The sequence below is a fragment of the Taeniopygia guttata genome, chromosome 3, assembly GCF_048771995.1.
Source record: "Taeniopygia guttata chromosome 3, bTaeGut7.mat, whole genome shotgun sequence".
Lineage (NCBI taxonomy): Eukaryota > Metazoa > Chordata > Aves > Passeriformes > Estrildidae > Taeniopygia > Taeniopygia guttata.
Genome location: NC_133027.1, coordinates 99,598,602 through 99,621,927, shown reverse-complemented (window position 1 = coordinate 99,621,927; position 23,326 = coordinate 99,598,602). Strand labels below are relative to the sequence as shown.

At 37.6% G+C, this 23,326-nt stretch overlaps 1 protein-coding gene across 5 annotated transcripts in view; it reads left to right on the top strand.

Moving 5' to 3' along the window:
- The window catches only part of PPM1B (protein phosphatase, Mg2+/Mn2+ dependent 1B), a 60,859-nt gene that overhangs the window by 6,017 nt on the left and 31,516 nt on the right, over window positions 1–23,326 (top strand). For all 5 annotated transcript variants that reach the window (XM_041715407.2, XM_072927509.1, XM_072927508.1 and 2 more), the window contains exon 2: window positions 19,181–19,325. The gene's annotated coding sequence lies outside the window, so the exon portion shown is untranslated. The remainder of the gene's footprint in view (window positions 1–19,180; window positions 19,326–23,326) is intronic.

Below are 23,326 nucleotides of genomic sequence, written 5' to 3'. Positions count from 1 at the left end.
ATTTGTTAAGAACTGATGTTTTGATTCAAGTGGAACAGTGAATATTATGTTGGTCAGCTTATTCAAAAAGAAAAATAAAATGGTTCTGGGTGGCTTTGTTGGTTAAACTGATGGGCAAGTCATAAAAATCATTATTGAGTACATGCTGCTTTCCTATCACCACCTCCAATGGAACCATTGATTGAGTTGTCTTTCCAATGTTATTTGAAAAGTTTTGTAAAAGAGTAATTGTAGGTGATGCGTGAATTATGTAGATCTTTGGTGGGCTATCTTTTTCTTTATTCAGAAAACTTTTCTAGAGTATCCCACTAGCTTTTGAAACTCCTAACCTCTAAAGGGGTGGAAACAAAAGTGGATGAGTGGTGATATGTTTCTAGTATCGTTACTCCAGAAAAAGGAGCACCCTGTGCAGGCCTCCTTTCTAGGGTTTTTAAGGTGCATGTTGGCAGCTTAAGTCTGTGGGTTTACTTCCTGCTGCTTGAGGTTCTCATAAATGAATGGACAGTACCTGCCACATTGATAAATATTTACATTAGCAGCAATATGCTGCAGTTGAAGGAGGTTGTAGAGCGAAGCTCTAAGTTAGGTAGACTCTGTCCCCAGTGTGTGTACTTCGTGGGATTTATTTTAGACTAATTGTAGTCTGGTTCTGTGGACTGTGTATGTTCCAAGCTTTCCCAGAGTTTGATGTAGGTCAGTCTTGGAGATGTTCAGGTCATTTGTTCAGAAACTTCTGTGAGATGTGAACTAAAATACCGGAACTGGGTGACAGATTTACTTCAAAAGCATGCTCCTAATTCAAATGGACGTGCCAGTACAGCTGTGCCCACTAAAAGGCACATTAGAGCACTGCAGAGGGTGCTGAGCTATGCAGGGGGACTGGCTTCTACCCTCTACTGGCTTCCTAAGTGTTGCCAGGCCTGCAGAAATTGTCCTACTGCTCTCTAAGGATTGCTTGTTTATTGTGACTGGTAACTAAATATCTGTTCCCAAATTTTTGTCCCTAGTTTTGAAATTTTGTGTGAAAATGACTGGTATTAAAACTACAATAAATTCTGGAGAGTAGTTCTTTCATGGTTTTGCTTCAGTTAATCAAGAATGAAACTGTGTGAGCAGCAAGTTATGAAACTGGACTTCCTGTGTTTGTGTCTTGTGGTTGGGTATAGGGTACTGTGAATTCTGTAAGTATTCTCATTTGTTTGGGGCACTGTCTGTCCTGTATGGGATGATGGTTTTGGTAACACAGCTGAGCTTCTGCTGCACTTGTCCTCAAGGGGCACTAGTTTGGATGTCTCTCCTTGATGTGACTGTTTACTTCCACAAAACTCATAGGACCTGATTTCTGAAATAATTACCCTTGTGTAAACTTTTGAGTTGTGTTTCAGTGAAATGGTGGGGACACAGACAACACACACTGTGGCTTGGCTTGCTGGGGTTTTATTTTAATTTCCACTAATGTTATTTCTTGTTTTACTGTTTGTGTGTGTGCTTTGTTGTCTGTTTTTTAAAAAATAATTATCACTGTTTGAAGTTTCTTCCAAAAGAATTAAAAGTGTATTCCCCTCAATATTTCAGGGAACATATCTAGAAATAGGAAATTGTGTTCTTCCTGGCAGCTTTTTAAGGGATGCTGAAGGTCTTTTCTTTATAAGTTAGATGAAATTCTGAAGAGTATTCAACATGCTTGTTAAACCACATCCAAATAAACATTGACAGGTGTAAAGTTGCCTTTGTATATTGCAGATGTATATATAGTACCTCATATAGTAGTTTTGGACCATGATTCTAGGAGAGAAGTGAATGAGGGTTTTCACATTGCATAAGTCTCTGGAGTAGAGCTATACTGGATTTAGATGGTGGTGGATTAGCAGTTGGAGGGGGCAGGGACTTGTGTTTGTGATCGCCCTTGTGACCTTGAAAAACTGCTGAAATTGTCATGTGCTTTGAAACTTTTCCTATGAGAAGTACTGTACTGAAATGATGTGGTACTGTGGGCTGTTTTGAGAGTTCTGTCTTCAGTGTATAAAGCTGAAGAAATTGTTCCTTCTGCTTCTGTTGAAGTGGGTCTATACTCAAAGCACTGCCTTCAGAGAGCTGCAGAGGTATCAAAGGTGAATATAGTGCAGATGTTACTCAGGGTTTTTTCTGTGTCCTTTCTTCTCCTCCTCTCTTTACCTAGTATAGTAGTAAAATATGTCTGTACTACTTGTTCTGTTCCCAACAGGAAAATCTCATCCTGGTCAAAAGGTACCCTGCATACCAGCTTGTGCATAAGACTTCTCTTCTAGTTGCAGACACTGGTTTCTGGTGTCTGACATGAAGCTTGGTTCTCTGGAACATTTGATAAAAAGTGCTTATATCTGGCTTTTTACTAAAAGGGTACTTTTTTTTTTTTTTTGAGTGTTTGTGTTCAAAGGAAACACTAAGTTCTTTTATTTCAGCTGTTGTAGAACTTGAATTCAGACCTAGCAGGGGTAGTCCATTGACTCCCCCAGGTAGTGTTCAGTCTCTCAACTTGGAAAGTAAAGCAGCTCCATCTAGCTCAAGAGAGCCCTGGTGCACAGTACAGGCTGTTAAGGCTCACAAATGCCTCAGTTTGGGTGTTGTCAGTAAGAACTGAAGTGACGCCTCTAAGGAGGTTATTAATAATGTCTAATTACAGGTGGGATTTACACTCAATGAGTGCTATTCAGTAATTGAGGGACTGCTGCCTATACGTGTATCAAATGGACTCCTCAGATGGGATGTTTATCCATTTGCCAGCTTGTCATGTTTTCTGTGCCTTTATCACTTTTCCAGGAGACATATTACAGCAAGAGCTTTTTTGTTTCACTTTTCCTTTTCTCTGAGATAATGTCTTTCCTGTTCTTTTCTTTGCTGATTGCTTACACTGGTAGATGAATTTATTGGACTCATCCAAAGTCTAGGTTGTGTCTCATGTTACTCTGAGGAGTAGTTATCTAAACAAGTAGCGAGTTGTGCACAAGACTTCAAATAATAGATGTTTTATACATAAACAAGATGAAAATAATGTTGTGAAAACAATAGCTAGAGCTGGGAGGAAGAGGGGAGTGTGAAACCTATTCTGTAAATCCTCTATAAGTGCACTACAATTCAAACTGCTGTTGAAAAGATAACCTCCAGTTCATAAGCATCCAGTAGTTTAAAAAAATGCATTAATAACAGGAGTTGTTTGCTTTGTGTGAGGTTTTCCAATCTTCCCTGTTTTAGATTCTGTGTGGCTCTTGCAGTGTGGAGAAACTGGAAGCAGTTCAATGTGTCTATCTCTTACAAGCAATTTGTGGGATCAGAGAAAAGACAAGAATACCGTTTTTGTGGATGATTACATTGAAAAGAGATGTTTCACAGTGTTTGCTAGAGTCAAATAGCTGTGCAGTCTCCTCTGCAGTCAGGCCTTAAGAGCTCATCTGTTTTCCATAAGTGGTAGAAGTGATAGTTTAACATTTTCCTGTGTTTTAAAATTGAAACAATAATTAGGCTTGTGATGTGGAAGGAAAGGATAGTTAGGACGGCTGTAGTGCCAATGGTGTTTCATATCTTACTTTCATATCATAGCAGACAATAAATTTATTTTACTTTTTTTTGGCCTTTGGTTTGTCTTATGCTGAACTATGTCTGTACTATTATGTCTGAGAGTATTTGAGTGTGGAAATAGTGGTGGTTAAGAGCTGTTGAAGGTTGATGGCTATTTGTAACATTAAATCAAATGTTGGATGACATCTCAATTTCTTAACTAGAACATACCAAACACAAGGAATTCTAGGCCAGAGAACTTCTCTAAAATATTTAATGAACTCAAGTATAGTAGCTGTTGTTAAACAAAACAGCTTATTTTGTGATTTTAACTATTGTTACAGTATTATTTTAATTTAAAGAAAAAAAGGAATGCTATCAACTTAGCATATCTGAATTTTGGAGGGACTGGGATAAGGTTACAAACTATTGAAATAGTTTCTCATGATTTTTATCATGAAGTGAAGCATGAAGTTCTGTACTTCTGGAGTCAGAGGGGAAGAAATACAATTCCAGTATAGTTCAGGATTCTTGAAATTAGCTTGTGTGCTGCTGTTGCCAGTGGCAGGAAACAGAATTTAACATGGTTAGAAAAAAATGTCACTATGGAAGGTGCTCTGCAATTGTACTTTTTTCATTCATGTTTGGAAAAAAAACATTTCCTTGAAAAATACCATATATTCACAGATGTATTTAACAACCACACTATTTTCAGCCTGAAATTTTTTGTCTTTCTGAATATGTAGAGAGGGAATGTAGTGCTCAGTTAATGCTGTAAGTCATCTTTTTTCAAGTTTGTCGAGACTTGAAACCCGATTATGTTGTCAAGTTTCACAAAGAACAGGAAGCTAATGTGGAAAACTTGTTAATAGGTCTCTCCCTATTGTCCCTTCCTCCAAAGGTCTTGTTTGTTGAAGCACTGATTAAAACAAGCCCTTGCATACAAAGTACAATGTGACAGCTTAGATCTGTCATGAGTTTTCAGATTTGTGCTTAAGGCCTTTTTCGAAAGTAAAGCCATGGTCCTAGAACACTGTATTGGAAACACCATCATCCTTTTCTATTTATCTTCTTTTTAGTAGTCGGTATCTTAAACTACTGCTAATACAATAAGTGGTGAACCAGATCTACTTGTGAGCAGCCTATTTTCTGTGCAGGTCATTTGTTCAAGTTGTTTTTTTCCAGTCAGTGTTTATCCCCTCCTTTAACCCAGTCAAAGTCTGATGCTGTTATTGTAAGGGAGAAACTGAAATAAGTGAGGACATGAAAAGTAGTGGTTTTAGTATGGAAGAAACCTGCAGTGCTTTCTGAAGAACTTATTGCATAAATTCACTGATAACTTCAGCTAATCCAGAGAATAGTTGGGTAGGCAGAACACAGAATTCACTAAGTATTCCTTCTTGCTCTCATCACGGGGATCTGTTTTTTGTTCATTTGTCTGTACCTCATTTTAAAGATTTTTATCAGCACATACACTGCACTGCCTTTTATTACCAAGTTTTGCTGCCTGCCACTACTTCTTTCTGCTTGCCTTTCAGCAGTATCCTGACTGTTTTTGATACTGGCATGAGTAAAACCCAACATGTAAAAATTGACCCCTGACATTGCTGGATAAGATGGAGATTTGCTATTAATCTTCTTTCTCTGCCCTTATTTTTGTATGTGTTTGGTTTCTTTGGGCTCATTTTCTCCTATTGAATCCTGTCTTGGAAAGGATTGGGGGTAATGAGAGAAGATTTACTCTATAGTGCTTTTCCCTGAACGGTGTGAGTTACTGGGTTTATTTTCCCTGAATTATGTAAGAAGTTCTTCAGATAGTGGAAAACTTAGTTCTTTATGGATTTAAGGTGTCATGGAATTGGTAGACCTGTGTCACTGTTGCTGAAGAAGCAAAGATTCTTTTAAGATCTTTGGATGACTGAGAAGATGTACTTTGAACTGCTTTGTTCAGGGAAGGAAAGTAAGAGTCAGCTGATAGGACCCCAGATTAATTTTCACATTAAAAGGGAAAAAAATCAATAAAGCTTATTAGGTCCAACAGCCAAAAGGTAGCATCTTCAAAACTCTATAGACAGGAGAGTTCATTCTTCTGTGTTGGTTTCAAGTAATTAAATTTTATGCTACCTTGGTGAGAGTGCTGGGCACTAGATACATCAACTTCTTTGTCAGCCAGGCACTGCTGGTACGTTTTTGTAGCTGTTTAAAAACAGAGGGTATAGCACCTTCTTGGAAGCCGAGTCACTTACTCTACATAATACAGCTTTGGTTTTGTCTCTCATTATGGGAGGTTCATACCCTCTACCCAAACAGATTTTTGCTGCATGCTACCCAGGTTCATGAGTATCTGGTATTCCTCTTTTAAAAGGTGAAAGGTCCTTAGAATAGTTTGTTTTTTTCATTACTTTTCAGTGTTTGTACAGTACAGAAAAGAGTTTTTGCTAGGCCTTTGTGCACACTCAGGCATTTGCTTCTGGAACCCATTCATAATCCCGACTTTCATTAAGGAAGAAGTTCTTTTATAGTTACCTAAGTATGTTAGTGCTGTTGTATTTCTGCAGTTTTCTGCTTCTGAACATATGCAGGATCCTCTTCCTTCTCATGTTGATACTTGGCTGTGTCTCATCTCGTGGTAAGAGTTGGGTTTTGTGCATATGTTGGGTACATATTGCTGAGATGAATTTTCGTCTAGTTTATCTTCTTGAATCAGCTTGTTGCATGAGGATGTGAGAGCAACTCCTGGTGCCAAAGCTGTGTTTGAAACTACCCGTGCCAGGAGGTGGGCTTACAGCAGTTCTCAGTTCAGCATAGCCTCACTTACTGTAAGACTGCACACTGAGGTGTTTCAAATGAGGTTCTTGTGTAGTTGCTAACCTTGGTTCTTGACACTGGTGGTTTTGATACCTGGTGACCTATCTTGTGAATGGAAGTTCTGTATTTATTTGGAATGTTAATGCTGATGAAGACCATAGAGAAGTCACATAGCTATGACAGTGTTAGCAGTGTCACCAGTCATGTTGCGGTCCTAGAGTAAAAGAGCATGGAATTAAATGTTGGCATTGAAACATCTATTATAATAAATTAAAATGGTCCATCCACTCTTTTGGATTTTCCCCAAATGCATAGCCTGCAACAGATGTTTATATGACTCCCTTCATAGTAGTCATTCCGGTTTAATTAAATACCAGCACTTGCTGACAAGAATATCTGTAGGTACATGAGAAAGCAACAGAAACCAAAACTTTGCATAGCAAAGGTCATGGTAAGGAGTTTGTCAGAAGGTTTCTGAGCAAGTCAAGCTGTTTTTCTGTGCTTTTTGTCACATTTGCAGATTTCCATAGGGGTAGGAGGACTGCCTCAGCTCATCCGCTGTGGTGTTTTTCATCGCTTAATGTGCAGTAAGAGTATCTTACCCATTGCCTGTTTCAAGCCTAGGTTTTGATGAACTGCAGAGGGACTGAACTATTTTGGGTGAAACATGAGTAATGTCATCACTAGTAAAGAATAGAGTTTGCAGTTGTTTGTCAGGCAGTGGCTGATTCTGTGTCCTGGAGTTTCTGTATTCATTCAGTTTTGGAGGTCTCTTGTAATAAGGTTGGGAAGAAATTCAAGCTGTCTGAAAAGATGGAAGCAATCTGTATTCTACAAATTCTTTACAGTGTTCATTATGAAACATGTTTGAGTTTTCTTGGCCATTTGCTGGTTTTTTTCACTTCTTTCTCTTCTCTTTCTCAGCCATCCATTTCTGTAATAAATTTTAGATAGTGTTACAAAAACCAAGTTTTCCCTTTTATTACCTCTGCTGTTTACTGCCTTATAGCCAGATACTTTGAAAACTAGCCAGAAACTGAATTGTTTGATGTCTGTGTTTGATATGTCGAGACCTGTTTTTGTTTTTTTAAAATGCACAGAGTTCTTGTATTTAGGCTTTGGAACATTTGAATTCCGCAAACTGTTGAAGCGTAGAGATGGTTCCTGTTCACTGTTTCAGGCATCCTTTCTATGTTATATAATAAAGAAAGCTTTCTGTTTCACTTAATGAAATGTTCAATACTGCTTTATTTGGATAGCACTATCAATAAGTAGTTTATATAAATCTGTAGAAAAACATTTTTTAGAAAGGTGACTATTTTCAGTCTGCCTGACTTTACTGGGGGTCAGTTGTGCTTGCCTGACCTGACTGCCTCCTGTCAAATTACTAGGTCTTCAGCTGAGGTTAGAACTTTAGAGAATTTTTTTTTTTTTTTTTTTTTTTTACCTTAGCAAGATGTTTTGGTGTCCGTCAGCATACTCCTATTTACAGTCTGTATGGGAGATGAGTGACTGAATAGACAAATGAAAGCTGGTTGAGGAATAATTTTAAAAGGTGGCTGATCAATGGTTCATACTCTGAAGAGCAGTTACAGCTAGAGCTCTTCAAGGGTCTACTGGCTACTAAATAAAATAGTTTTAACGTAGTCACTCTTGTTGACTGTTTTTGGTATTAAGCAGTAGTGGGCTTGGAATAAGCAAGATATGTTCATTGAATAAACATTTAATCTAAGAAAGGAAAAATACTCTTTTTTAGTGTCAAAAATGAAGTTTTAAAACATAGTTATCAATATGTCTTGTCTCTCACTTGCCTTTGGTATCCTGAACCTTGAGGGAAAGCAAAGTGACTTGTAGAGCATTTGAAGTTACTGGGAAGGGCGGGGTAAGCAGGATGCTGGGCAGTGAAAATAAATCTCAGTTTTTCTGAGGCTAGTTTATTTTCACAAGCCTGCATAAAGAGGGAAGTGAACTGTCATCTTGGATAATACATGTGACAATCTCCAGAACAGACAGTGCTTGAGGCAGAGTCTTGCTACAGAAACAGTATTCTGGTCTGTGAAGGTGTGGTGGGTTTAATTGTGATGGCCTTTCTCATGGGGTTGGGGAAAATGGAATTTTGTTTCTTTCTTTAACAGAGAGTTTAGGTGTGTTTCTGCTTGTGTTTTTAAAGAAATCTGTAGTGGCCAGTAGCAAACTTCTTTGGCAGGGTTTCCGTGCTTTAAGATAAGTCGGAATCTCAGCTTTTAGTCTTCCGTTGCATCCAGGGTGTGGATGTGTTACTGTAAGCAATTGCATTAGTATGCCAGACTTCTCCATTCTCTCTGCACTTAAACATGCTTACATACATGTGATTGTATGCAGGTTCCCCTATCATATGGTTTATGTATTCCTGGTTTGGAAATGGATTTGCTGATACGACATCTGTAAAGGTGGTATGTATTGAAAGCGGGAGTTTTTTGGGAAGTAGTGGCCATCGAATGGTTGGTATCTTAGATCACTTCATACTTTCATCTTTAACACGTGAAAAGCAGTCACTTGATGTTTGGCAGCATTGCCATAGTCAAATAGGAACTTTTTGTCTAGCTTGGCCTCTTCCAGTGGTTTACAGAGTGTATTAGTTTCAGTTTATCTGTTACTCCTAAGTGTTTAAGTTAGAGATTTTCTTGAATATTGTGTTGAACTAGGAGAGAAGTTGATCAATTCTTCCATATTACTACTTTCAGACTCACAGGCTCTTTTGCATTATTCACCCCAATATACAAGGAAGAGTCTCTAAAGGGTAACTTAATCAGAAAGACAAAGAGCTGGAAGAAATTTTATTTTTATACTGCATTGAAGGTGAGACTTTGGAAATTGTCCATGATCAGATGACACAAAACATGAATACTGAGACTTGGCAAAATGGTACTGTTTCAGAATTTATGGCTTGCATATTATGCTATTCCTGCAGAATGTTATAATTCTTTACTAACTATTAAATGCTTCTGCATATTTCTGGTGAAATGCACTAATGATCAGAGGTATATAAGCTATCTGTGGCTGTGTTCCTTAACTAAAATAGTCAAGTAGGTTGCTACTTGTAGCTAATGTTTATTGCACCTTTGTCTTTTGAGTATTGGTGTGTTTAATTATAAAACTGATACTCAGTTGCTTGATTTGGAATGTGTACTAAATTGGCAGTGTTTTAGTAACTCTTTTGTTTACTTTGTGGTCCCGGGCTGAGCTTGTTATTGTAATTCTCTGTGAATACAGAGAGTGAACACTAACATTTCAGTCACTTTCAAAATATCGGGAAATAGAGCAGGTTTGCTGCATTTTGTTAATAAAGCCATAGCTTCAAGCACCAGCACAGTTGTTGCCTTTCTGCAAGTTAGAGCACAATCAAGTAGTAGGAGCCATTAGCACTGTTCAGCAGTGATGCCACTGCCTTCAGCCTACATGCACAGCTTAACAAAATGTTAATAATGTTTGTTGTTTCATTCCCACACCACTCCCAGGGAAAAGTGGAGCATATATATATAAACATTTATACATATATATATATATATATGGGGCTGTGAAGCTGATTAGAGGGCTGGATCACGTCTCCTGTGGGGAAAAGCTGATAGAGTTGAGGTTGTTCAGGCTGAGGAAGAGAAGGCTCTGTTGAGACCTTAGAGCAACCTTCCAGTACCTAAAGGGTGCCTACAAGAAAATTGGAATGGGACTTTTGACAAGGGTATGCTTTAATTGGACAAGGGATAATGGCTTTGAACTGCAAGAGGATAGGTTTAGATTGAATATTAGGAACAAATTCTTACTGTGAGGGTAGTGAGGCACAGGAATCGGTTGCCCAGAGAAATTGCACATGTCCTGTTCCTTTCAGTGTCCAAGGCCAGGTTGGATGAAGCTTTGAGCAACCTGGTCTAGTAAGTGTCCCTGCTTGTGGCAGGTGGGTTGGAACATGGTGATCTTTGAGGTAATTTCCAACCCAAACCAGTCTTTGAAGATTTGAGAAGCACATAGCTATTACTTTACTGATCAGGTATTTGCATAAAGAGAGAATACAAGGCCATGGTCTCAAGTCATAGAAGTGCTGGTGGAGGCACTCAGAAGGACGTGGGAGATGTTTTGGGGACTAATGTGTAAGTAGCACTTTATATAGGCAGCCGGTTGCCTAATGCCAGCTCTTCAGTTCCAGAGGCATGGAAACCTACTGAAATTGGCACAACGCAGTTGTGCTGCGTTCAGCATCTCTTTGAAAGCTCAGATCAGCAGTCTTCTATTCACATACCGATTTCTGATTTTTTGTGGCTGGGGGTCTGCGTTTTATGTAGTAGGTTTTACTGAACTATTTGTGTAATCCACAAGCTAATTGTCTGCTTTCATATTAAACTGCTAAATTCATCTGATTCTTTCAGTTGTCATTCTGCAAGTGCCAGAATATTTAAGAGTATTCCTTTGTGTGCCATGATTATTTTATGGATTCCTAATTTGATCCAGATAGTTTGTTACACAAATACAGAATACATACAGGTTAAACGTTATGGTAGTAAAGTGGTAAGGCTGATATGTGAGCTTTAGAGTATAGAAATAATTTTAAAATATCTTGACAACTTGTTGTATAAATGAGATGCCAGAATATGGTGTTTGCCCCCTTGATACAATTAATGTGGTTTTTTAAGTGTGTCTTTGTGCTAAGATGTTTCCATCACTATTCAGTCCAGCAAGGGCATATCTTGCAGCCAGCAGTGTACAGGAGCAGTAATAAACTTTGGTGGAGCTGGAGATGGTGTCTTAATCTGTGTTATCCAAATTTGCCTGCAGCTGATGTCTGAAATGATGAGTAGCATAAAGTGAATATTGAATTATTAACATGCTAACTTTCCTAGAATAATTTTGGCTGTCATGTCTGTCATGGCACTGACTGCCTGTCATGCCCTTAAGCACCTTCTCTAAGAATTGATTTCTTGAAAATTGGCATGATCTGCTTGTACGTAAATTTTAACAGTCTTACTTATAGAATTCCCCTTTGAATTTTTGCAGGATTAGTTCAACATGTATTGTCGTACTGGTACAGTGGCAAAATTAAAACAGCTTTTACTAAATAGAGATATCTTAAACTTCAGCATTGAACTATATATATCAAATTAAGAATTTAAACTATTCATTAAAAGTGAGTCCAACTGACTTATTGTGGAACTGAAGTTGCAGAATGAATCGGACAAAACATTGAGTTCTTAAGCTTACAAGTTGCCAAGTGGCTGCTTCTTGCCAAGTATTCCTTGTGTAGATGATAAGTGAAACAGTTCAGATAGCCTCAATGTAGACACCTGAAAAAGATTCCATGCGTCCAGGCAATGATACTGGAGCCTGCTGTCAGAAGAAAAGGTAATGGAAGTTTGCTTCACTCTGCAGTCCCTAGAGATAGTAATTCTTTTAACTAGACCTTAAAAAGTTTCTCTAGCCTGATGGGAGAAGTAGAGCATCCTGTATAAGAGAGTAGTGTGTTTTCTGAAATAGTCTGGACAAGTCATCTGTGTTCTGAAACAAGACTTTCCATGCCATATTATGGATTAAATATCATTTGACTACAGGTATATCGATTCTGTTACAGTATGGGAGTACATAATTATGTATTCTGTAGGATCAGCTGCTTCTCTTCCACATTGATTATAACTGCCTTAAAAATGCTTTGAGATATGCCTTATCTGGAATTAATCAAATCAGGCTGATTTAGGAAGGTAATATATCTATTTAGCAATAAGGAAATTACTTTCTAAACAAATGGGCCCTCTTAGAAATTAATTGTCTTTACATTTCTATATGCTGATTCTGTTAATAGTAATACAGTGTTGTTACAGAAGTAACTTTGCTAGTAATTACAAGAAGAATTTTAATCTGGAAGAGACAAAGGGAAAGAATGTTCTAAAACTGTAATTGAGATATAATAATAACTATGTGTGTTAACAATTCCTATTTGGAGCCTTCAGTTCCTGTATTACTTAGATTACTTCTTTTGAAAGATTGTGTGTGTAGGCTGTGAGTTGACATAACAGGTGCCTGAATTCTCTCTTTCCAAGCTGCATGCTTTGCAGTAAACATTAAATGCATATACCATCATAACTCTTAATATTTGGCAGCTCATACTACTGGTTTTCTTATGTTACCAATTTAAACTTGCTGGTGATTTTATTGTGGTGTTGAATGACCTTTTTTCTGCATTTAATTTAACTCCTGATGTATATAAATTTAGCAAGTGGTAACATGGCTAAAAAAAGCTACAAATAGATCTAATGTCTAAGTAGTGTGGCAGAGAATTTATGCCTTCTGTAACTGTCTGCACATCAGTGGGGGCCAAGTTTTTTGTTTTTTGTTTTTGGGTTGTTTTTTTTTTTTTTAATCTGCTGTGATGGCTCAGTTTTAGTGCATTTATACTTGAAGATTTACCATTAGAAGTTGAAGAGTAGCCTTATTCAAGAGAGTGGAAGTCATTGGTATTATATATAAAGAAATAAAACCCCATTCTTATTATCCCTTTTAAATTTGATGCATCTTGATTTCTGTCATTGTCAAACATACCAGCAGTAGTGAATTCTTGCTGTATTTTTTGTATCTGGTCCTAACTTAAATACTGTTATTTTGATACTTTTTGTTTTTCACCCTACTTTGTAGAGTTTAAATACTTTCTAAAGTTTGGATATACTTGTGGTCACACTTAGGGTTGTGTTATATATGTACGATTGGAAAAAATGTGATTAGTATTGTAATGGCTTCATTCCCCTAATAGACAAAATGTGATGCTGTTGTGCCTTTGAGAATCCTTTATGGGATGTTAGTCCTAAATACAGGGTCTGTGCAGAAAGACATGTATAAACTAGTTTTAAGCTTTTTTGTTTAGTGTCAGAAACAGTAGAAATTTAAGATACGGTATTGAGGATAAAAAACTCCTAATTGGCTTCAGTGATAGTAGCAAGACTTGATTCAAAAACTGACCTGTTCTAAATTCATTGGTAGCCAGTAGGAGCTAGGGTAAAGTTCTCTACCCAGATAAATATTAATTTTTGAAGACTCTTGCTTAAGAATCACTGAATACTGGTCACAGAGGAATTAGTCGGGGTAGCCGTTTGTAGATAATCTGTTATTTTTTTCTTCTGACCATTTCATATGAGACACTCGGAAGGATATTAATCTTTTGAAAGCTATCAGACTTGGACTGTAACCTAGAGGTGAAGCATCTTAAAATTTTGTAGCTCAGTCACCTTTGCTGTCTTAGTAATGAAATTATATGAATGTGTCAATTTTCTTAACTCTGTATCTTATAGTGCAATGAGGTTTGTAACAATGGACTTGATTATCCAAAAGGATGTAGCTACTACCAAATTAGCTGATCTGAACTATGTTGTTTTCTCTGATCTTGCTGACAGTTGATGCTGTAGTTTATGGTTTTGTGCTTAAGATGCCTTCTTTGAACTGCTTAACTAGAAAGGGCTAAGCTTTTTGAATTGCATAATCAACAGCGGGTTTTTATTTTCAAGATTTCTCCTGAGCTTGAATAATACTATAGTTTACTAATACTTTTCTAGGCAAAGGAATGACAGACTCTGGATGCTCATTAATAGTGCTATAGTAGGTAGAATGGATGAGACTGTCAAGTGAGGTGTGGTTTAGGGACATACTGTTTCGTCCCAGAGGACTTCAGAAAAAATGTGCCTTGTAATATTATTAGGTGACAGGCATGGTGGATTCTTTCTCAGAACATCTGACCAGTGCTCAGGCTGGTTTTGTGGACATTTACAAAATCTAATCTACCAGTAGTGGTTGTATTTTTTTAAAAACATCAGGTTGAAGGCCAGATGTTAACAAAGACAACAAATGGACAGATATTTTCAAACTGACACATTATGGTACTGCTACCCAGTTATTCTATGTAGTTATGTGATAACTAAATTTACCTCATGGAAAAGCAGTGTAAGAATATGCTCAAATGATAGTCACTGCAGTAATAGCCAATATGGGCTTAGGTTGCCCAGGCATATCACTCCAGTGTGTCTGAGCTGGAATTTTGAGTCCCCATCAGGGAGATGAATGATTATAGACTCTGCCCTTTGCATCAAGGAAAACCACAAACCCATACAGAATACAAACCCATCTTTCTCAATCTGTGAGTCCTGGATTGTTGTGGAAGGTATAATATGTATCTAGAACTTCACTTGCAGTACAGCTATTATGTAAAGTAAGATAAAAGCTAGTTAGAAACTTTTGCAAGCTTTTCTCTAGAAAGTCCTAGCAGCCCCAATTTCTTCAGAGTAAAAGTCCTCTGTTTACAGTGCTTTGTTGTTTCAGTTGAGGTTTTTTTTTGAAGAAGATGTACATATACATGGAATATATTTTTACTGTTGAAAGTACTTCCTTCTGCTTAGTTCAGCTAATGATCAAATAACTGAAAATGAAAGAGTTTTGTACTTGGATATTTTTATTGAAGCGTGTTAGATGGCTGTGCTCTTGAGCCTCTTCTCTTCCTAAAGCTGGCTGTTTGTAAAGCTGCCCAGCAGAACTGACGGAGAGATGATTCTGCATTTCTCTGCTTGACTTGTGCTGAGCATAACTGATCTATTACAGAAGAACAGAGAAGTAGGTGCTTGCCAGGGAATCTCCCAGTAGGCAAATGCAGATTGCATACGCACATTCTGAACTCCAGTAAGGCTGGCTTTTGGTCTTCCTTCATCTTCTGCTTGTATAATTCAACAAAGTTTGATTTCCTCATCAGCCAGATGAGCAGGCTCTGCTTGAGGCATTCATTTGTACCAGCATAGCTGTCTGTATGTCTGCTCAGTTACAGAGCATGGAACAGGAATGGGCTGCTGAGAGCAAATATCACTTAAGCTACCATTGCTGCCAAGATACCCACACAGCCATAATGTGAATTTACTGAGCTAAAACTTACCTGAAGGAGAGTTGCACAATTTGTAATTCCTAAATTTTGTAATTTAGGAATTACAAAAATGCAAATAGGTATTAAAGACAGGTCTGCAGGAAGAAAATTCAGAATATGTTTTTTAAGATGTGTCAAAAAGCAACTTTTTGATGCTATAACTTATGTCCATCATTTGTGAGGTGCTGTTTAAAAGTATGGACCTAATTAGAATGCTAAGCCCATGGTATTATCAAGCTTTTAGGTTAGTGGGAAATACTGGTCTAACAGTGTATTCCTGTTGGAAATTCATAATTTAATAGTTTAAATTACTAATTGGCTATAGAACTTTTAACTGCAAACTTTAACTTGCTTAACTCAACTTTGACTGGAACCCCAAGCAAATTTATTTCAAGCTTTTCAGGAAGTTTTGGGTTTTACTTCTAAAACACAGTGGAAGGATACTTTTGCAGATTTTTCAAAACTGTAATATTATATCAACTGCTTCAAAAAGGATGAAGCACCTAAATTCCTTCATAGAGTTCTTAATTTTGTACTTTAGTCTCCTCATTTAACTCCTCCTTAACGCCTTACTTTAACTGGTTAATATGAATGTTTTAGTGCAGCTTCCATGTTTGAAAAGGGGAAAAAAGAATTCACCAAAACCTCCCACATCTGCAAATCACAAATCTAGACTTTGTTCAGACTTGGTTGATTCACAGTAGAATCACAAATCAGGACTTCAGTCTTGGTTCTGTATAGAATGAAGAACCACTTAGCAAATGTAGAGAGAATATTTTATTACAATGAATGAACGACTTTCTCTGTAGGATGGAAGCTGTGCATTGTATCAAGTAAACAAGCGGAAAATAAGTCCTTGTTCCGTTTTGGCTTTGTCATATAGGTACAATAAGGAAGAGCTACTGCATGAATTTGCAGCACTAGTGCATTCCCCTGTGCTCTCACTTTCCCCAGAAAGTCAAGTATCCCAATGAATGCCTTTTTCAAGAAAGGGATGTTACCTTAGGTGTACTGTATGTTGGAAACATGCCCTTGGTAGGTTGCAGTTCACTAGCTAAGCTGTGGCATCCACTGGTGCTCCTTGCTTTCTCTCTCTTTCTCCCTCCTTCTGTCTCTTACTTCTGCAACGTCTTCCACTGTGTGGGACACAGTTTACAGTTCTGGGGGACTGTATTGGCAGTAGTGGTATTGTGCTGTCATAGGGCGCATCAGGGCACATCAGATTATAACTCTTTCTCTTGATGCTCAATCAATGATTTGTTTGTTTGCTTATTTCAAAGCAGCTGTGATTTGGCTATCAATGAAAGGTCAGAGTCCAGGTCTAGCTGGTTGGGAGGCAGAGTAAACACTGTTTTTCTGGTACTTCTCTGGCCAGAGTTTGGAAACTTGCAAAGGACTGGATGTTGTGGTAGCCTTGTTTGTTTCAAACTCTAGGATTTAGCTTGAGGAACATTAGTGCTTTGTGACCAGCATTATTAAGTATGTGTTTAATCAGTGGAAAAGCTAAGCTAGCATTTGGTGCCTACACTCTGTAAAATAACATGATAGCGTTCTTCAAATTTCTCTAGACTCTGTAATTTTTTTTCTTAATGATCTTATTTTCAAATAGTGAGTTTAGTTCTTTAGCAGTGAATTACTTATGATGGCTTTGTTTGGTCTTACCTTCTGAAGAAAATACTGTAAACATGGTCAGATTCAAAATGCTTTATTAGCCCAGGAATATTTAAGTTTTTATCAGTTAAAAACTATCCTACTGTATGGTGCTGATGTCTTAGTAGCAAAATAGTTTACTGAACTTAGTCCTACTAAAATATTACACATTTAAATAGTGCAAAGCCTTCAGTAGCCCAAATAAAATGCTTAATATATCTTGTAATTTTGTTAAGCCTTTAACAGGAAACATTCAGCTTTATTCTTGTGATGTAATTTATGATAAGCAATCTGGACAAGACATTTACATTTGTGCATTGTGAGTGTTTTTGGCACTCAAGTGTTAGGAGTGGAATATAATTGTCTGTTATCCCAAAGCTGTATCATGAATCTAAATATCTTTTCATACTGACAGGAAACAACCCATGCAGCTTATTTGGAGAGGTAAGAGTCACTACTGCGCAAATTAAGTAGAAGTAGTGTCCTTTCATTTTGCCACATTCAATGGTAGAGGCTATATCTTCAGGTGCTTTTGTGTTTTGGGACACTGAATACTGTATTCCTCACTTCTGAGAAGTGAGATAGTGTACATAGAATTTGTATAAATGCAATCATATTCTGAGGTAAAATGCTCTTAGCCCAAAATACCCATTTTGGAATCTGCCCTACTGTAAGCGAACTTCTGGCTTAAAGTCATCCTGGTCTAAGGAATGCTCTCCCATCCTCTATAGAGTAGAATCTGGGGAGCTCAGAGGCTCTTGTTTCTGAGAAGCAGAACGCTCATCTTCCAGGGCTACTTTTGTGAGTTTGCCACTTTTAAAGGCCACAGAAGCACCTAGGCTCCTGAGCACTTGGTGCAAGCACCTTGTAATGCTCCTGGCTGGGGGAGGGGGAGTGTTCTGAAGGTGGGAGACTGCATGGAGGGAGCCATGTCCTGGCCACGTGTTTTGTGTCTGTAGCCTAAAACCTTGTGTGTTGAAGAAAAGGTGTAGTTACACAATACTTGGAACAAATACGAATTGGCAGCAGCTCCCAGTTTTGCATTTCTGTTGCTGGCACTTGTCTGATTTGACATTTCCTAAGCTGGTTTGGAGATCTCAGGTGACAGGAAATAATTTTTCTGGATTAGTTTGGTTCCTTGAACATTCCATCCTATTGTGGTGCGTAAGAAGAGAGAATTCTGGGGAAAACTCAGGGCTTGCAATGGTGTAGAGCTACGAGCATGGAACTTACTGAACTCCTGCAATTCTTCAAAAGGTGGAAAAGTAGTCCTTTGACACTTTTTAGGAGTTGAAAAGCACTACTGAGTGTTTGGAAGAGGCGAGCCATAATGAAATGTTGTCGTGGCTCCATTCTTCCATCAGTGGGCTTAAAGTCAAGGTCAGCAGTAAGTCTGCTTTATCACTCAGCTCATCCAGAGTGCTGTTATCAGTTTAAAATCTTCACTGTCACAATAAAACGTCTATTTCCCTCCTGTCCCAGAGAAAGCTGGCTGTTACCCAGAATTTTTCCTACGATAATTCCGTCTACCAGTGTATTCTTAAAACAAATTCTGGAAGATGCAGTGGTTTGTAAGATTAAATATGTAGTCCCTGATGCATTAAGGATTTTGGGTGTTTGCATCCTGTTCAAAACAATGGGTAGATGCTGTCGCTGATCCACATATCTGAATTGCTGGTTATTCACTACTTTTACATTTTCAGGTGAATTTCTAGTTAATTGTATAGAAACTATTTTTGAAGAAATGTAATGATTTGTATTACAGAGCCTCTGAAATAATTTTGCAGTTGAAGCTTATTGCTTTTGTTTTAAGCTCTTGTGCATTTTTACATCTAAGGAAGCAGAATAAAGAGCTCACAAATTACACATGCTGCACATAGTGAGTTTGAGTCATGTCAAACAGTCAAGGAGTGTGTTCCATCATCTGAATAGGTGAATAAAATTAAGACAGCACAGTGATGCTAGCAGGCATGCAAAAGTTATTCCTTCTGTTACTGAATTTAGGGACTTGAATGGCAGGTAATAGGCTGATGACTTTTTAAGTGCTTGTCAGTGTTGGTGAGAGAAATAGAGAAAAATATTAATCTGATTTGTTGTTAGCATAAATCTTGAATATGGTGTTTAGAGAGTTTACTGAAAGGTCTTTGCACATCCAGGCACAGCTTTAGTTCAAACACTTCTATTTAGGAAAAGGTTGTATTCATGAAAAAATTAATGTACAAATCTGTTGTACGCCATCTGGAGTAGCTAACTACTTCCTTTGTTTCTTTCTAGGAAATACCAAAATAAGGCAGATGTTGTGTCCTGTACTGTTATCTCAAGGTTTTGCAAGTCATTCTGTTACGTGCTTCTTGGCAGCAGGAATGTAAACTAATTCTTTCAGCACTGAACTAGAACCTTGACAAGGTTAAAATTACAGGTAAGAACGAATTCTGCCACTTGGAAATTTATGGGAATATGTAATTTCTTTCTTTTTAATTTGTTTTCTGTGTTTTTAATTGGCAATTTGTAATTGACCATAGATTTAATGGAAATTTCTGAACAGATTGGGTAAAATGATATTTTTTCTTTAAATCTATTTGAATTTTTCTTAGTGCTATTTTTAATAGGGAGGAAATATAATTTAAAGTACAGCTTCTTTCTGGTACATCTTCTTTGTAAATGCAAAGCACTGTTAATAAATGGGGGACAGGGAAATGTAATTTTTCACCGCCTATAATGTCTGCTGACCAGATTTTGGAGAAGTTATGTTCTCAAACTGAAGACTGTACAGTGTCAGTAAAAGTTCATGACGTGTTTTTACCCACTGTGTGTTGAGATCAGTTTACTGTCTGCATGTGGCTTTTTTCCATACAAGGTCTATATTTCCTTAAATGCACTAACAGCAGCAGTGCTACTTAAATTACTTGTTTTAATCAGTTACAGAAAATCTCTAAATTTCCCTTACAAGGTCCCCTGTAGCATCAGGTTTTGAACCACCTTTTCAAGAGTAAAGATTGATGGCTTTTTCCAGGTTTATTAAAATGTTTTGGCTGCTGGTTTTCTGTCATTAACTTTACCTGATGATGACTGAGAACTCTTGTCACACTCTGTCACCTTCTTCTGAACCTGTGTATAGGGAACTAAGAGTCGATGTTCTTTGAATCCTTTTAAAAAAAAGGGTAAATACAATGCTGTAAGACCATAGTAATGGAAAAAATCCCATATCATCACAAATAGCTGTAATAGCGAGTGCGTGTTTTGGGTTGTATTTTCTGAAAAGTTTAGCTCTGTTTTTAAACTGGGACTACTTGTTTTGAAGACTGTCATTGAAATGGGTTTATTGTATGTGTCTGTCTTCGGAATTATGATCAAGTGAAGGTTTTGGAGTCTTGATTACACATTTTAGTGTCATTGGCAGGAAGAGTTGCTTGCCTCTTTTCAGTAGTGGCAGGCAGGAGTCTGGACTGTTGGTCTGAAGCAGTCCTATCTGTCTTACTCAGAAGTTCAATAATGGATAGGTTGCTTGTGCCAAGGAGGTGGTGGTGTTGATTTTTCTGCTGCTAAAATGAAAGAAGGGTTCCAATGTGGTTTGTTTTGAGGTTTTTTGTTAGTGTTGTCTTGATTGAATGTTTGTACTTACTTTGCAGTGATGTAACACGTTGATAAAAGGCACAACCTTTTATACTGTGCAAGTCACACTAAATTTGAGTGGACCTTTAGCACTCATCTAGCCCAAGCTGGATGAAGACACAAGCCTGAGGAAGACATGAATTTGTCTTCCTCAGATTTTTGTGTGAATCAAGAAACCAACCCTCAATTATGTAAATAAAAGTGTATTGCTTTACTGTGGTTTTGCAGACCTGCTGCAGAACACTTATTAAGGTGTTTCAGACCTGTTTAGGGATAATTCACAGGTTATTTGAATAAGTGATTCATTGCTGCCCTGTTCTCGCAAAAGTGTGTCTGAAGCTTTTTGTAAACAGACTTTGCAAAAGGTAAGAAAAAGTTGTCTTAAATGCTTTAAATTTCAAGCAAGGGAGAACTCACTCCCAGTGACATAATGTGTCATGCTAAGGAGTAAAATTATTCAGTTTAAATACCAGTAGTGTAGTGGATAAATTTTGGTTCTTTTTCTTTAAAATCAGAGGTGCTGTTTCTGTAGGAAAAACCTGCCTGCTGCTTGTTAGATTGATGATTGAAAAGGATCAAACTAAATTTAACTCAAAGTACTTGGTCCTTTATTGAATTTAAATAACCAAACCAGCAGTTTTGCATAGAAATATTTAAAAACTTTGTTTTTAAAAGCGAAGGATCACTTTTATGCTAAGTTAATGCTTTGTAGTATCCAAGTGCCACCTGTGCATCTGTTTTGTACAGCCCAGTAAAGAAGTGAGAATGTGCTTATTGGCTAGGGGAAATATGAGCAGGTACAGACAAAGAGTTTCACCAAATATCACAGGATATAAGTCTTGTCATAGTGTGGTCAGTAGGAATAGGTAGCAGCACAGTGCAGACTTCCACATGGTATAATAAAGCCACACTGAGTTGCAGGGTTTGAGTTAAGGACAAAATGTGATTTCAAGGATAACAAGCCTGTACAGGTAATATCTGAATTAACCGGGTAGGCCTATTTAACTGAAGTGCCAGTGCACCAAATTTCTATTCTAAGAAAATGGTACAAGAGCATGAATGCTGACTTAGGCTGAGCTGTCTTTACTTCCAAAGACTTTAGCTTCCATCCTGTTCCTGGGCAGGTGCTGGCAGCAGTAGTCTGCTTTGCACTGTCTGTCCCCAGCCTTGTTGTATTTGGTGAACCAGCCTGGGTATTTGCCTATTGTGTTTCTTTTTGTATAGTTACTCTGTACCCCAGATAATCCGTTTGCAGGTAACAAACAGGATTGAATTTCCCAGTCTTCGTAGTGTTTGGAGGAAGACTTGGTAAAGAAAAGCTGAATATGTTACCTGAAAATCTAAGATGAGTGACATTAATTAAGACATTGACATCTCTTAGTGAGAATGACACTGCATACTTCTTAAGTCCCTAGCAGTGGTGCTAATCTGAACTAAGAGTTGCTGATAATCAGAAGTCACACTGGCAAACAGAAATCCGTATAGCTAAGAAAAGCACTACATGTTTTTTTAAGTTTTCATTTGGCCACAGATCTGTGTGAAATTGACTTCTGCAGCTTGAATAAGAAGGAAGCTGCATGATAAAGTTCTGTGACTAAAAATATATCAACCTGGGCACTGATGACCTTGTACTAAGTGCAGTAATTAGAAAATGGATGCAGAGTCCATTTTCAAGGTTTCTTTGAAGTTCATCTTTAATATCGAGGTATGATCTCTAACTTTGTAGCTGTTGAGCTGCATTCCAGAAAAATATGAAGCCTCAGCATAAAGTTTGCAATTTGCCCATGGGAGACAGATGGTTGCCACAGAGGCTGAGCTGGAAAATCTGTAGTTAAGTAGCATCAGCCATATTTTAGTAAAGTGCAAGAAAGAAGACTGTAAAATTAATGTCTGAAAGGACCACAAGCATGTTTTTATCATGTTAACATAGCTAGAAAGGTTATAGCCCTTAACCTAGCTCCTGGTGCTCCTTTCTATTTCTTTGTCTTTTCTGTTGAAGGTTACAACCCCCTTGTATTTGCTGTCTAAGCTGCTGGCTTCCAAACCCACTGCAGTCAAAGTCGCAAAGTTTCAAAATACTAAAGCTAACTTTGCACTTCTTCAATGAAACAGTTCAAAGAGTAAGGGCAAAAATACCTCAGCCAGCAGTTCTGAAAGAAAAGAAATTGCTGGCACAATGTAGTGGTGAGTAGCTGAGACAGAGCAGAATTGTTAATGCTTTCAGGTACTGCTACTGACATTGAAAATTGGTGTGAATATACAGCACTAAATTATGCCTGTGATTATTTTGTACCTCTAGACCAATTTGAAATAGCTGTAGTTCATTCTGAAATCTTCATCTCCTTTGTAACTTACTGGTTTAAAAGTAGTGTGGCTGGGGAATGTTGTGTTTTGTTTATCTTTGTTATTTGTTCTTTTTCCCAGCTATTGTAACCATGTTGTGCTGAATTTAAGTTAAAAATGACTGTAGCTCCTAGGCGTGTATGCTACCTGGTAGTAGGGATGACTTGCAAAATTTTTTGAATTCCTGGTTTAGAATCTCTTTGGCTTCTTTCGCAACATCCCAGCAGGAAAAGTTTTTGGTAGGAGGCTCTGTATTGGCATTTTATGTTGATACTTATTTTCTTTCTGTCACTATCTTTGGTCAGTTGACATCCTTCCTAGAGCCAACACCCATGGCCACAGATTACCTAAAACCAAACCCAAATCCTCCAAATAAAACACAGGAATGGTAACAACTGTTCTTCTGTATAGTTAATTTTTAAGTGAAAATAAAATATCTTATTCTTGGGTTACAGTAATTTGTTT